We start from the raw sequence: 13,192 nt of genomic DNA, 5'->3' as shown, positions 1-13,192 counted from the left end.
GTGCAAAGCAATCCAAGCTCCATATAATGCTATATCCATTAGTATCTCGACAGCTGATTTGAGCGAGAAACTAGGTCGAATTATAGTATCTTCAAATAGCGGAAAACCCCTCGACTTGTGCCAGGATCTGAGAGCTCCACCGTTGGACTGGGGAGATGCGCCAAATTAGGTTCAAAGTTCAAAAACGTTTGTTTTAGGCAATTGCCAATGTAGGGTAACTTCGGCCATCCAAAATATTACATTAACTGTCAAAAACACTGATCATTGTCAAGTTTATTTGTAAGCAGAAAAGAAAAACATCATAAAACTTTAAAATATGACATATCAACCCCCCCCCACCTCTTTTTCACGATTATTGAATAAAGTAATTCTTTGCAACGAAACATTATGGACGAATTTACCAACATTTTTCTTGCTTGTAGTGCCGAGTTGATGGTTACGTGTGTATGAGTGTTTATTTGTGTGTGTGTGTGTGTGTTTGTGCGTGTGTATTTGTGTCAGTCAGAGAAAGAAAGCGAAGACTGTCAACAGTTATACTTTGGTGTGTTTTTAGATTTTTAAGTACTTAAGTGGAGTGATTTTTTTCTTTGTGATGCTTTAAGATCTGAATATACGTTTTATTTGTGCAATCATTAATCGTGTTCCACTGATTTCCATTATTTGAGATATACTTTGAAGTTTTGTTTTGTTAAACAATGAATTGCAATGAATCAAGTTGACTCTTTACTTCACCGACCGTTTGGGAGATTGACACTAGATGACAAATTAGAAATAAAAAGACTAGTTCCTCACCAACCAACTGATTTTAAATTAACACAGGTGTGGAAATCTCGAAAACGCTCTTTTTCAGTGACATGGTATGACAGGCATGAATGGCTCACAGTTAGTTTAGTCTTTTGTTTTTATTGTCTACTTTTAACAGATACAACAAACACTGACAAATCATGGACATCTATAGGCTATAGTGACCTTAACCACTTCCATCGTATTTCTTAACCTCCTGAACGTTGTTTTAGCACCCTTAAAAGAGTGAAATGTTTTTGTTGCGAAATTCAATGAAACAGGAGCGGTTAAATTCATTAATGATTCTGTCAATTCACAAAGCTGAAATAGATGCCATTCCAGATTTCAATAAACACATTATAAAAAGATTTGCAGAGATGAAACATCGCAGTGCAGATTTTTTTACAAGTACTAAAAGTAAGTAATTTCTGTCATAGGTTTTTTTTTCTCTTTTGATTTACATTTATAACATATTGATTGCACTATCTACCAAATACAATCCTTTAAATGGTGGACAAAGAATAATTACAAAGACCTTTTCATACGGGACTTGTATCTCAGTGTTGTGGCTTGGTGTTTTCATGAATTATTTGTTTTTGTGAGTTTTGTCCACTCGTAGAAACCATCGACCCTCCCCCACCCTTCCATAAAAGAGAGTTTTTAATATGTCGTGCTATCTCCTCTTAACCGTGTTCACTGTATTATATTTTTTTTTTCTAATCATGACACCACCATATGCCGTCAATACGCCACGCCGCTGGATACAGCGCCTTACCCCCGCCCATTTCACTAGGCTCTGGGTGTTTTTAAAAAAAATAAAATAAAATAAAAATTCCCTTTATTCATCCCTAACGGGAAATTTGTTTTTAGGGTCTATTCCAAGGGATGTCAGGAATAAATAACCCAGGCATCATTGTGTGTTGGTCCGTTATACTTCCGGGTGGCAATGTTGTGAGCTTCTTAGCCAAGCGCATACTATCTATATGTTAACGATGACCACGGTCAGTGGCGGGAGGGCCTGTATAACAACTCACGACATCTAGATTTATCAAACAGTGTCACAAAATGGCTCCGAATCGTTATACGTGGGCCTTTTTAGCGTTTCGTTCAGGGTTGCCAGTTTTTTTCAGGACAACTTGCCAAATATGTGACAAAAAACTTGCCAAACCTTTCAAAATAGGAATTTTCGTTACACCTACTCATAATAGTGAAATATTACACGTGTAAATTCAAGAATAAACAAAATGCTGGCTTACCTGGTGCTGACCACTATGACTTATAAAACACCAAAGAAATATCAAACTGGAAGCCACATTAATTAGGGCTAACAGTTTCACTTTCAGTTTCAACCGGAAAGGCTGAAGCCAGATTTGTGTTTGTTGTAGCCAAATTATAAAAGTTATGTGATAACGAAATCACAAAACGAACATGCAAATACTGGGAATTGAAAGGTAAGATTTGACACGCTCTTTCTTTCTAATTATGTATAATAAAAATATATAAATATTATATTAATTATCTCTGTCCCAAAATAATGTCAAAAAAGTGCCAACTTGCCAACCGATTTGCTTTCCTGCCAACCATAATCAAAAAGTGCCAATTTGGACAATTTGGCACTAAAAATGCCAAACTGGCAACCCTGGTTTCGTTGCTTTTTATCTTTTTAATACGCTTCAACAGTCGTGACGTCACTTCCCTCATAATGACGCATAGTACAGTAACTCAGTAACTGGTTCTAAACTATCGAAACAATGGCGGACGCCCTTGTGAATGAAATGCTTCTCCGACGAGCATAAAAATGTATCCAGAGGAGAAAAACATTGTAAATCTGATCATGTTTTGACTTTAATACAATCAGATCACATGACATGTGAAAAAGTTCTAGCCAGCATGAAGAATAAAAAGTACAGATTTTCTTTGTTTAGTAGAATCAAGCTGCTCGCTGCTGGGCAGGTGATTGACGAACTCGTTAGCTTTTGGGTACGAAGCAAAGACATACCGCTGAGCCACACTGCTCCATTCTTATTTCCTTTTTTAAAAAATTATTTTGCCACGTTTATTTACTCACTCAATCCTAGAGACTTTTCCTACTTTTCAAAATTGGAAAAAAAATGTATTGTATTGTAAGCTTCAATTTATATGTGCGGCTATGTGGTCTTGTGGTATGACACTCGCTTTCGGATCGGAAGGTCCTGGGTTCGAGCCTAGCTCGCTCGGTGCATAGTTGAGTCCTAAGAGAAGGCTCTTCACTCACATTCTCTCACCGTACTCAGGTGTAAAACTCAGGCGTCGTCTCTGTCCGAAAAAAAAATGTAATATCGCCAAACAGGCGTCATGTCCTGTCCTTCATGTTAAATGTTGCTGTTGAGCACGTATAGTGGATATTGCGCTATATAAAGTTCAATTAGACAAAGACAGATACTGTGGACCTCTCGGGTCCCACATTTATCAACAAAACACGATGAATGAAACACTAAGGACGAATTAGATGTGTTTGAATGACGCCGTAAACCTTTGGTTTATTTACCTTAATTACGTCATTCACACGTGATATCTCATTCGTCCTTAGTGTTTCATTCATCATGTTTTGTTGATAAAGGGGAAACCCTAAACGTCCACAGTATGTCTTTGTCTAATAAATTGAAGCTTACAATTCAATACTTATCCTTATGGTAGCATGTGACACCAGAAATCAAAGCAGCAATTTATAATGACGTCATTATACTATTTTTTTTAATTGTTGACGTCACCTGCCCCATTTTAACAGAAAACTTTCTGTATCGATAAATTAAAATGATTTCCAATCAGCAAATGTGACCCGTTGTCCCAAAACGGTATTATGTCGGGATGGACCAGATGCTAAAAATTCAAATTATAGTTAAACTGGTCAAAAATATGACACATTGGTATTTAACACAGTAAAATATGATATTCCTCCTCCTCTATAAAGCATATAAACCCAACTTAAGCATGATATTTCTGGCTGCAAATTCCATTTTCAGCATTTTAATAATACCGTTTTGAGACGAGGGGTCACAAATAGTCTTCTAATAAGGTGAAAGCCATTTTAATCTACACAAAGGGCAGGTTTTCTAGTCAAAATGAAATAAAATGTGACCTATCGCATCAAAGCGGTATTATGTCGGGATCCACTCGGTAAGGGAAATTGAATTCATAGCCACAAATATCAAATTTGGGTTTAATTTATTTACGTCACGTTGGAGTATAAATACTATTTTTTGCTTTGCAAAAACTTCTAAGGTCCAATTTCTCATCATTCTCTAAATTCACTTTTTGGGGTCTGAATCATCCCGACATAATACCGTTTTGAGACGGAGGGTCACAAATTTTCTTGTCATATTATTATCATTTATTTTTTAAAAATTATTTTTTAAGGGTTTTACGGCATAAGTCGTATTAAGTCGTCATATCAGTGCCAGTTAAAAAGAAGAAAATGAGAGAGTAGAAAGTTCTAGAATTACAAATAAAATACCCGAGAAAAGGTGAGACAAAGGGAAATGGTTCAAATAGGGAACAGATGTAGGTTCCAAGAGCACACCGTCAAAGCACTTAGTTTGAGATCATCTAAAAGTCTCATCCAGACACAAGCACAGGTCCCAACTAAGAGGAATACCCTCAAATGTTTACCAATCATATAATATAATATGTCAACTAAACATAATACAATGCATAACAGAGAGATGATTTACAAGGGAAAAAAATATCATCTCCCAAAACTATAACTATACATTCGACTGTTTCCCTCTCAGCCAAGGACTCCGACCGAGGTCAGGACAAAGACAGAAAGCAATTGGAAAACATATAAGAGGGGATAGAAGACACAGCAAGTACCTCCCTGCCCGCTATGGGAGGTAGGACCCCCACCCAGAGGTCAGTGTCTTGTCATAACATTATCAAATATGTGACCCTCCGTCTCAAACGGTATTATGTCGGAACGAACCAGATGCTTAAAAGCCGAATTTAATGTTAAAACTGGTTAAAAATATGAATTGTTGGCATTAGCACCCTAAAATATGGTATCCATTCTCCTCAATAAATCGTATAAACTCAACACAAGTCTGATATTTCTGGCTATAAATTCAATTTTCAACATCTTAAACAACCCGACTTAATACCGTTTTAAGGCGAAGGGTCACATATAAGCATGAGTGTTGGTGAAATACCCATAGGACTGGATCTTGCCGGGCAAAGCTAGAAGAATCAAGGTGAAGGTCAGAGTTTTCATTGTCGTTCCTGAAAAATATTATTAAAAAATTGATACCGTAGTCAAAATTGTTCGAACAAATATGGTTGTTAATAAAATAACAATAGAATGTTAACAAATTGATTGAATACAGTAAGGCAGGAAAGTCATGACATCACAAACTTTACTCTTCCGATTCCAAATTCATTGGAAGTGTGTATGTAATCAGTCATTCGGAGGATTGATAATGAATAGGTCACGTATTGAATCATGATTTGGCAGCAGCAGCTTCTTATGGTTCTCACACTACTATGTTATGACGATCGACCCAATCAGCAGCAGCTTCTAATGGTGCTCACACTACTATGTTATGACAATCGACCCAATCAGCAGCAGCTTCTAATGGTGCTCACACTACTATGTTATGACAATCGACCCAATCAGCAGTAGCTTCTAATGGTTTCTCACACTACTATGTGATGACGATCGACCCAATCAGCAGCAGCTTCTTATGGTTCTCATACTACTATGTTATGACAATCGACCCAATCAGCAACAGCTTCTTATGGTTCTCACACTACCATGTTATGACGATCGACCCAATCAGCAGCAGCTTCTAATGATGCTCACACTACTATGTTATGACGATCGACCCAATCAGCAGCAGCTTCTAATGGTGCTCACACTACTATGTTATGACAATCGACCCAATCAGCAGCAGCTTCTAATGATGCTCACACTACTATGTTATGACAATCGACCCAATCAGCAGCAGCTTCTAATGGTGCTCACACTACTATATTATGACATCGACCCAATCAGCAGCAGCTTCTTATGGTTCTCATACTACTATGTTATGACAATCGACCCAATCAGCAGCAGCTTCTAATGATGCTCACACTACTATGTTATGACAATCGACCCAATCAGCAGCAGCTTCTAATGGTGCTCACACTACTATGTTATGACAACCGACCCAATCAGCAGCAGCTTCTAATGGTGCTCACACTACTATATTATGACATCGACCCAATCAGCAGCAGCTTCTAATGGTGCTCACACTACTATATTATGACATCGACCCAATCAGCAGCAGCTTCTTATGGTTCTCACACTACTATATTATGACGATCGACCCAATCAGAAAAGTGCGGTCCACATTCGGTAGCATTGGCATCGTCACAACACACCGTTCAACTAGATGCTCTGCCGTTTCGGGTTCTTGACCACATCGGGTACATGTGAGACAGGTGGAAAGTCCCCACTGGTGAAGCGCCTTTGCTGTGAGGCAGCTCCTCGACCGAAGCCGATTCGCAGCCATCCAGTGTCTCCTCGTACTGGTATTGAAGCCTGGTTTTGTTTTGTTTTTGTTTTTAAGTATTTTACGGCGCTTGCGCAACACATTAAGGTAATATCGGCGCCAGTAAAAATGAAGAAAATGGGATAGTAAAAAGTTCTAGAATTACAATTAAAGCACAAAAGAAAAGATAAGACAAAGGGGATTTGGTTCAAATAGGGAACAGATGTAGATTCCAAGAGCACACCAACAAAGTAGGTACTTAGTTTGAGATCACCTAAAAGTCTCATCCAGACGCAAGCACAAGTCCCAACTAAGAGGAATACACTCAAATGTTTACCAATCCTATAATATAATATGTAAACTAAACATAATATTATAGTGCATAACAGAGAGATGATTTACAAGGAAAAAAACATCTCCCAAAACTATAAATATGTGTTCGGTAAGTCGATCGGTCGGTCTGCTTCGGCGTGTAACTATAACACCGTATTGAATAAGGTGGCATAACTATTTCAGTAGCAAGATGTATGGGCCGATTCTTAAGATTACCAGATGTACTTGTAAAAAACGAGGGTGGATTACCTTTATTGGCGTCCAGCATATATTTAGACTAAAAATCAAGATGCTATGATAGTACTCCAAGTACTCCATTATCATTATTACTGCTGCTGAGGTAATAAACAGATGTGGTTTAAATTGAAGCCTTGACCTTTGTTTGTGCGTTTGCGAATCGCAATTTTTTCTCCTCCCCTTGTCAGATAATGTTCCGCAAAATTTGGCAACTTTTGGCAATTTTTATGGCAACTTTTGCCCTTTTTTATGGCAACGTTTGCCCTTTTTTATGGCAACGTTTGCCCTTTTTTATGGCAATTGTTATGGCAACTTTTGCCATTTTTTATGGCAACTTTTGGCAATTTTTATGGCAACTTTTGCCCTTTTTTATGGCAACTTTTTGCAACTTTTGGGGTTTTAAATGGCAACTTTCCGCAGGGACAGCCTATCATTCTGAAATCAGAAGATGAATTACACAAGGTATGTATCCAAAACAGTGGAAAAGTGGTTTTACACTTTTAATGAGATTGGATTGGACACAGTTTTTTAACGTCACACTTTTTGTGAGGATGTGTCAGAAATCATGTGTTTTGATTGGTCAAAAATTTACTGGTTAAGTTGTACCTGGGGTTTGTACGGAGACATCATATATTTTTTCTTTAATCTTACTGGTCATTTTTTGGTCAGTATCAATCAGCGTGGCCTTCGTAAAGTTATGGCCTGATACCGACCAAAAATGACGTCAAAATGCCAGTCTTTTGCCACAAAAGAAAATAATTCGTGAGTTGTATTCAATAGTTCAGCCAATGAAATAAGGCTACGCTTATTTGTACTACCACTGCAAATAACGCCAGAGCTTATTTGTACTCTTACTAAAAATAGAATTTGCGTAATTACTAAAAATATAACATTTTATACGGATAGAACTGCAATATACAATGAATTATCTGGAAGTCAAAAAGTGAACACTTCATCTCATCACAATCCCATTATTACTATTATTACAAGTTGATTTTGACGGACTTTGGTAATTCTTCACTCTTTTCAAGTCACAGAATACTCAGTTTACAAGGTAAGCATACGAAATGCACATTTTAATTCATTTCTTATTTTTATAACTAAACATGCTTTGGGGTTGTGTGTTTGTTGATTGTGCATCAGCTGACGACACATTTGTCGCTACCGCGAATTACTTAACTTTATTACTTTATTTTGTGAAAAATAACAATAACAGGGCTTTAAAAAAATTAAAATACTAACCCCCCCCCCCCCCCCCAAAAAAAAAAAAATAATAATTTAAATCAGCCTTCCATGTCAGGCGATTAAAACCAGGTGTTTCAATGTTCGATCCCCAGTCAAAAGGTTGCTAATTTTATCAAGATCAAGAGGTTTCGAGTACTCACGACATTCCAGGCTCAGGGTCCTTTAAAAAAATACTTTTCATTCAGTTATTGTTATTATCTTTATTATGGCCGACACAGCATGCATCGTCCATACTTTTTCAAAACTTTTTTTTTTGGGGGGGGGGGGGGGGGCTGTGTTTTTATATCGGAAAATTGGGTTTTGTATGTTATGTTCATGGAGAGAGAGAGAGAGAGAGAGAGAGAGAGAGAGAGAGAGAGAGAGAGAGAGAGAGAGAGAGAGAGAGTAATATTTTATAATGATAAGATATCTGTAGTGGTAGTAGTTTTGAAATACCTATGATGATGACAATGTGAGATAATTATATTAGTGTGATTATTTTTATTATATTTTTAAAAATTACGTACGGCTATGTCGTAGTGGTATGACACTCGCTTTTGGACCGGAAGGTCCTGGGCTCGAGCCTCGCTCGGCGCATAGTTGAGCCCTTGGAAAAGGCACTTTGCTCACTTTCTCTCACCGGACTCAGTTGTAAAATGTGTACTTGGCCGTTAACTGCGTTGTCTCTGTCCGAAGAAATTGTAATATCGCCTAACAGACGTTATGTCCCGTTCAACAGGCGAAGTGTTGCTGTTATAAACTTTAGCATTGGCATGTATGTGCCTATTTTGCTGTAGTGAATTTAATTTAATTTTTTGTTTTCATCGACAGCTAACATGAAAGAACACTGTTGACGTTACTGGTGTCCTGACAATCCATAAAGATGCTGGCTCAAGGGCTATTCTGTGGCAAAACTCATCAATCAGCAAACCATCATCTGGGCCATCAGACCAGAGTGTCTGCATGCACTTTTTGACAATGGTTAGTAATGTTTTCAAATCTCCATTGCGCCTTTACATTTTTTATTGGTAATCAATAAAATAAATGCTCATTTTTCTAAATGAAAATGGCAAAGCATCATTTGAATTGAATTACTACTGAATGTATTAACTTAACGACAGACTATAGTTTGTTGCCAAGAGTTTTGTTCTATGGATGTAAAACCAATGAAATTTCAAGTGTGTTGGTGTGAATAATGATCATTTTTTAAAAATTGCTATGTCTTTGACAAATGCATTTTATGACAATAATGCCATTTCCAAAAATTGCTAATGAAATGTGTCTCTTTTTTATTTCAATTTTTCCATCCAGAGCAGGATCAACCCTCTTTGTGGAACTACAAAAAAAGTGGTGGCAAACAAGTAGTGTTGACTTTTTCTGTATTGAGGCGAAAGAGATTTTTATTCCAAGGGTTTGGGAAAGCAAATTGCTTTTTATTCAGAGCTAGTGCACTAGTTAACTGTTTTATTGTCTAAAATAGAATTGATTTTGCAGTTCAACTTGACTTGATATCTAATTTTATACGACTTGTCTCTCAAGTAGAATAAAAAAATGAAAAATGAGGATAGCGTGCCATATCATATTTTGAAAAATCATTTAATATATCTAGAAATCATCTGTATAACCTATTGTATACAGTAAATAATTAGGTTTTGTGATTATAATGATGAATTCATAAGGTATGACATCATATTTGACCACAAAATTATTTTATCTCTGGGCGTAAAAAAATGAATTTTACAGCATTTTTTTTTATCTAAGGGGTATGGGTTAGTGAACCGATTATAATTTTTTTTAGACTTAGATCAATCTACAAAATTTTCGTTTTCTTGTCCTATTACGGTCATATTTTGAAAGTTTGATGGATCATTTCTTTTAGTTGTCTGCAAAATCAGCCTTTTAACTTTATGTCAAATTATAGAAAAAGCTTGCGCTTTCTCAAATGTCTGTTTTATGTCATTTGTCTGATTTTCTAGCAATCCTACCTCAATCATTTTCCTTTAAATTATCTTCAAATTTATTCAGAATCTTTTCTATGATGTGTTTTACATCATGATGTGCGGGTGGTTGGATGGGAGCATCACCCTTGAATCATATACCTATGATGTTCGCATGGGTGTACGATCCGATAGTGATGTCGTTTCTTCTTCTCTTTACTAGCCTATCCTGCTTCTTTGGTTTTTGATTGTATTTTTGACAGGGGATATTTTTTTTCCTGTAAATCCTCTGCCTGTTTGTTCTTGGTTATTTATAATTTAGCTTATGATATCTTTAGGTTATGATTTTGATTGACATTTGTACTATTTTTGTTAGATTGCTTGTTTTTTTGTTTCAGCGGTCTCTCATATCACCTCAATTGTGTTGGAAGAGACCTAAAGCAACAAACAAACAAAAAAAAACATCATGATGTAAGTGTTTGGGGGTAAATTAAAATTTAGCAATTTTATAAATTTTAAAATTCATTTGTTCCTGTCGATCCGCGCTAAATTTTCAGTTGAAATCAAATAAAAATTCTAAAAAAATTATTCCAAGAGATTTCATGATATAGCTATTTATGAAAGAAACATTGTGTTTAAATTTGAAAGAAATTTATATGCTAGTTTTGGGTGCATCTATGTTAGAAATTTTAGGGTTTTACGTCTAATTTTAGCTTATGTTGCCCCTTAAAAAAGTTTTTTTTTTTAATTCAGTTATTTTTGGTGTTTAGCATCAAATTATACATTACATTATTAGTTCATGAGATATAATTAAAGAATTTTAGAACTATAAAGCATATTTGACCACTAAAGTAATTTTTTGGTGAATAACAGCAGATATTAAATTATTTCGCAATTTTTTTTCTTAGAGGTACGGGTTAGCGAATCGTTTATAATTTTTTTCAGAATTTGATCAATTTATAAAATATTACTGTTTTCTTGTTCCATATTGGTTATACTTGATGAATGTTGGCCTTTGTCTGCATAATTAGCTTTATTATCAAATTAAAGACAAATTTTTCATTTTCTCAAAATTTCATTGTGCGTCATTCTCTGATTTTCTAACATCCACATCTGGATTGTTTCCCCATCAGATTGTCTTCAAAATTGGTCAGAATTTTTCTTATGATGTGTTTTGCATCATGATGGTTGGGTTTTGGGCTAACCAAAAATTTAGCAGTTTTATGAATTTTTAAATCAATTTTTTTTCCTGTCATGTCACACCAAATTTTCACTAAGAAATCGAAAAAAAATTCTGAAAAATTTATTTTCAAGACTATTGCTAAACCTATCCATCTTGTTGTAAGAAACATTTTGTGTAAATTTGAAAGAGATCTGTTCGTTGTTTTTTTCTGCATCACTGTAAAAATTTTTGGGGTCTAATTTGAGCTAATATTGTCCCCCCTGGTGGTAGGGATTTGGTAGCTAATAGTATTCGCGCTGGTGTTAGGGACTCAGTGAGTAATAACGCTGGTCGTAGGTGCTCAGTGAGTAAAAGCTCTATGACTCTGTAATAGCGCTGGTGGTAGGGACTCGGTGAGTAAAAGCGCTGGTCGTAGGGACTCAGTGAATAAAAGCTCTATGACTCAGTGAGTAGAAGCGCTGGTGGTAGGGACTCAGTGCGTAAAAGCTCTATAACTCAGTAATAGCACTGGTGGTAGGGACAGTGTCAGTGAGTAAAAGCGCTGGTGGTAGGGACTCGGTGAGTTATAGCACTGGTGGTAGGGACTCAGTGAGTTAAAGCGCTGGTGGTAGGGACTCGAAGAGTAAAAGCGCTGGTGGTAGGGACTCGGTGAGTTATAGCGCTGGTGGTAGGGACTCGGAGAGTAAAAGCTCTATGACTCAATGAGTAAACGCGCTGGTGGTAGGGACTAGGTGAGTAAAAGCTCTATGACTCCAGTAAAAGCGCTGGTGGTAGGGACTCCGTGAGTTATAGCGCTGGTGGTAGGGACTCAGTGAGTAAAAGCTCTATGACTCCAGTAAAAGCGCTGGTGGTAGGTACTCGGTGAGTAAAAGGGCTGGTGGTAGGGACTCGGTGAGTAAAAGGGCTGGTGGTAGGGACTCGGTGAGTAAAAGGGCTGGTGGTAGGGACTCGGTGAGTTATAGCACTGGTGGTAGGGACTCGGTGAGTAAAAGCTCTATGACTCCAGTAAAAGCGCTGGTGGTAGGGACTCGGTGAGTAAAAGGGCTGGTGGTAGGGACTCGGTGAGTTATAGCACTGGTGGTAGGGACTCGGTGAGTAAAAGCTCTATGACTCAGTGAGTAAAAGCACTGACGGTAGGGACTCGGTGAGTTATAGCACTGGTGGTAGGGATCAGTGAGTAAAAGCTCTATGACTCAGTGAGTAAAAGCGCTGGTGGTAGGGACTCGGTGAGTTATAGCACTGGTGGTAGGGATCAGTGAGTAAAAGCTCTATGACTCAATGAGTAAAAGCGCTGGTGGTAGGGACTGTTTGTTTGTTTGTTTTTGAGGGTTTTACGGCGCTTGCAACACATTAAGGTCATATCAGCACCAGTAAAAAGGAAGAAATGGGATAGTAAAAAGTTATAGAATTCAATTAAAGCACCCAAGAAAAGGTAAGACAAAGGGGAATTTGTTCAAATGGGAAACAGATGTAGATTCCAAGAGCACACCATCAAAGTACTTAGTTTAGGAGGATCACCTAAAAGTCTCATCCAGACACAAGCACAGGTCCCGACTAAGAGGTATACACTCAAATGTTAATAAATCAAATATAATATGTAAATAAAACATAATACAGTACATAACAGAGAGATGATTTACAATGAAAAAATTATCATCTCCCAAAACTAACTATACATTCGACTGCTTCCCTCTCAGCCAGGGGATCCGGCCAGGACCAGGACAAAACCAAGTAATCTCATTCCAAGACAAAGACAGAAAGCATGTTGGAAAACAGATATAAGGGGATAGAAGACACAGTATGAACCTCCCTGCCCACTATGGGAGGTCAGGAACCCCGCCCAGGTGGTAGGGACTGGGTGAGTAATAGCGCTGGTGGTAGGGACTCAGTGAGTAAAAGCGCTGGTAGGAATTCAGTGGTGTCACTGATTTTATGACATTAGAATATAAAGAAATTTACAAATACAATCGGACTAATGATTTTACAAAAGG

The 13,192-nt window shown here is 37.2% G+C and overlaps 1 protein-coding gene and 1 long non-coding RNA gene across 2 annotated transcripts in view; one reads left to right on the top strand and one right to left on the bottom strand.

Annotated features, from left to right (window-relative positions):
* LOC144960391 (uncharacterized) overlaps positions 1-13,192 on the bottom strand; it is a 128,895-nt gene that overhangs the window by 77,396 nt on the left and 38,307 nt on the right. The window lies entirely within an intron of this gene.
* On the top strand, positions 7,651-11,094 carry LOC144960472 (uncharacterized). Its single transcript, XR_013642855.1, has 3 exons — positions 7,651-7,911; positions 8,913-9,062; positions 9,393-11,094. It is a non-coding gene; the product is annotated as an uncharacterized LOC144960472 (long non-coding RNA).

The sequence above is a fragment of the Berghia stephanieae genome, chromosome 15 (genome assembly GCF_034508935.2).
Source record: "Berghia stephanieae isolate SIO BIC M18660-M18661 chromosome 15, UCSD_Bste_1.3, whole genome shotgun sequence".
NCBI lineage: Eukaryota > Metazoa > Mollusca > Gastropoda > Nudibranchia > Aeolidiidae > Berghia > Berghia stephanieae.
This window is presented reverse-complemented; position numbering and strand designations above follow the sequence as displayed.